Source organism: Capsicum annuum, chromosome 4 (assembly GCF_002878395.1).
Source record: "Capsicum annuum cultivar UCD-10X-F1 chromosome 4, UCD10Xv1.1, whole genome shotgun sequence".
Lineage (NCBI taxonomy): Eukaryota > Viridiplantae > Streptophyta > Magnoliopsida > Solanales > Solanaceae > Capsicum > Capsicum annuum.
The window spans coordinates 117,595,794-117,599,551 of record NC_061114.1 but is presented as its reverse complement, the minus strand read 5'-3'; positions in this window follow the sequence as shown (position 1 = coordinate 117,599,551).

Sequence of the window (3,758 nt, the reverse complement as noted above, 5' to 3'; positions counted from 1 at the left end):
CTTAGCTATTTTCTCTTTAGGACTTGATCACTAAGTGATGAAAAAGTAGGACACCTACCATTTGTTGGAAGTAACTCATGAATGTGATTATTAGTTGAGTTAGACGAATTTTTGAAAAGCGAAGACAAATGAGTTTTATTTGTGTACAATTTCTACAAGATTAACGGAGATTTGCAAATGACCATACACAAGCTTAATAAGATTGTGTTTACTACCACGCGAAGCGTGGGTAGTTTACCTAGTTATAAGAGAAAGAACATTATTAGTGAACAAGTATTCGATTTCAACTTTGAATAAGAAATTTCATCACTCAAATAAAAAAATTCAAGTGTGGAGTGGATGCACCATCTAGGATTACAAGGACAAGGTCCAATTTTACAAATGCTAAGGATGTTGCCAAGAAGGCTAACATTAAGAAATCTCAAAAAGTTTGTAAGGTAATTGTTTTAGTGAGTTTTATATATAAAATCTGTATGAATTTTTATTTTTCATTATTTATGAATTTTTGATATTATTAGTTGCATGTTTAATTTTTATTTTAATTTGTAGTTATTATACTTTGCGCCATTTTTTTTATTGTTTGTTTACAGATTTGATGTAATTTTGATGCTGAATATTTTACTCTTGATAATTTTTTTGTTAATGTATGTAGGAGCGGAGAACATATATCCACTGGTCACCTTATATTAAAGTCAATATTTTTTATGACCTTAGTTTAAGATGGAAGAAGGAACATTTCAATATGTTTGCAAGATCTCCATTCGGACACTTCTTGAAGATGCAACATCTTAAAGTGTAACCCCAACTTCTTCATAATTTATTGCATGCAGAGATGTAAAATGATAGATACGATTTGTTCATCTTTAAGTTGAATTTTTTTTTTTTGCATTTTGGGAAGAGGGAGTTCTGTATTATTACTGGTTTAATGTTTGGAATGAAGTCTGAATTTTATTCAGATACCAAAACTTCAAATAAATTTATGTCTAAGTATTATCCTGGTATAAAAAAGGTGAAGAGATCTAATTCTTAGACTAATTTTACTGAGTCTATGAACTTTTTAGTAAGGAAATTTTGTATAAAATTGGTATGGTATATTTTATAATTAGGTTCTTGAAACTTGATTTGTCAAGAAATTTCATACCAAAATTTTATTTTGATTTGGTTCAGCCGGGTAAGTATTTGAATTATGATTGAGAAAATGAATGTTTTAAAGTTTTGTACAAATCAAACAGTTAACAGTTGAGGACCAATCTATCATCATTTTCTTTTGGTGGATTTCATTTAGCTCTTCAAATTTGATTTTATGAATGTTGTGTCAACATATAAAAATCTGTTGTTACTAGGAGTGATTCAATTTTAAGTCCTCGAATTCTAACTTTCAAGTCGTCATAGAAACTCATTTATATCGAGCATTTGAAGATAACTATGTTTAAATGTTATAGTGATGAGGATTAACTAATTTTCTTAACAGTTATGTTTTATTAACTGTTCCTTTAAAATAGTATATATACTATGTTTTAATATATTCTAACTCAATATCTATTTTATAACAATTATAATACGTGTCAAATTTAACTTGAGTTTGTTATTTACGCTAGTATAAATTCTAAGACATTGTCTTTATCGATGAGGAGATGGTGATGTACAATCTGATTGCAATACATCAACACAAATTTGTTCAACAAGATTTCGACAATTTCATTTAGCCAGATATTGATGTTGAAAAAAATTCTTCATTATCTATATAAGATGATGCATTCATAGAACTAAATAACGAATTGGTTAATGTACATTATCAATATTCATAATAGATTTTCAATATCATTTTACAAATTTACTAATTATGTATGTTATATATTTATCATGTAGGTGTATGTTCGAGTTGAGATATTGAATTTACAGAAAAAGGTGCATTATCAATATATATATATATATATATATATATACTAAAATTCTGTTATTTATATATTTAGGTTTTTGGTCAAATGTCCATTTTTCAGAAAAAGGTGAGTATTCAAAACTTTTCATTGTATATGCAACGTGCTGATTTTTGAATTTGAAATTTTTAATGAAGAATTGTCTTTTGAATTTTTTTCGTGATGATACAGTATATTCACCTTCATAGCACGTGAAACTTTTTCGTATATATATATATATCATAGATTTTTAGTTGTTTTGTACATTTTTCATGACATATCATTTAACTGATTTTGATAATTTGCATCATTATTATTAAAGAAAGTTGAAACTTAATACAAGGAGATTGAGTTATATGTTGTAGAACTTGTCAAATTTATGTTAAGTGAATTAAGGTCTTCAGATCTTAAGTCTGGTAAAATCAAAGAAAAATAGGTACGATCAAATATAAATATTGAAAGACTTAATTGCTTACTTCAATATTTAACTTTGAATTTTATTATCAATAGAAGAATGAATCTGACTTGATCGAGGATGTACTACAAACACCACATGCAAGCAAGACATGTGATAAAATTCATACTGATCCAATCAAGAAGACGAATTAATTCTTTAGTGATGTAAATACTGAAAAAGATGGTAATATAACATAAATTAGTTTTCAAATTTTATTTTTTAATAGTTATAAGTTTAACTTATTCATAATATTATATTACATTTAATATAGATTATTGTATACTTTTATATGATTATGGATATAATTATATGCACAGTTTGCTGTGATACGATTTGTGTAAAATCTATTGATAATCATTGCACAGTTTGTTGTGATACGGTTTGTGTAAAATCTATTGATAATCATTCTCCATTAGATGAGTTGTCTTTCTTTTACAGAGTCTCAAATGATCGCACTTGAATCAACATTTAGATAGTTGAAAACACTCAATCGTAAACCTCAGACATTACCATCGGTGATCTACGATAAATCTCCAATGGTAATGCACTAGCAGTATAGATCCACTTCTGAAAAAGTTATAATTTACTTTAATAAAAATATCCTTTTAAAGATTATATTGAATTTGAGGTTCTAGATTTATTGGTCTATTAATTTATGAATTGGTATTTTCTTGATGCGAAGAAATGACATGAAAGGTAATGTATAATGTTTTTATCATATAATTTAGTCATTTACATAGAAATTCTTATAATATTGATTTATTATCAAAATATTCATAGGAGTAACAAAAGCAAGATTGAAAATGCCATCATAAATTCAGAGTTTGAGTTTGGTGATTTGAAAATTGCTGACAAGAGTTGGTTCCTCACATTAATTCATACCGATCGCCCATGAAATGATGAGGTATGTGTAAAATATAAATCAATACTAGTTGTTCATAGCTTTTATTAGGTTTTAATGTTTTGAATTATTGTAGTTGAGGATTTTATGTTGAGGAAATATTTTTAGTTTAAAAATTATAAGTTCGCAATGATAATCGTTTTTGACATCCTGTACTTAAGGTGGTAGGATGTGTGTTATAATATTTATCAAGATTTGAAGAAATAATTTATTTGAGAAGGGAAGATTGCAGTGCTTATTTTCTACTACAATATTTGTTGTATTAGTGTAGTTTGAGTAGCTGTCCATTTTTATTTTAAGTAATTATCTAGTAATTCATGTGATGACTGCTTATTTTTGTTGTATACCTATGCTATGTTTAAAATCAAGTTCTTATAATAACCTTTTTAATTTACCCAAATACTCTACAAGTGCTTAAAAGGCAATAACCCTTAAGTTTACATTTATATCAGGATTAATTACGCGTTCTGTTCAAATAATTGGA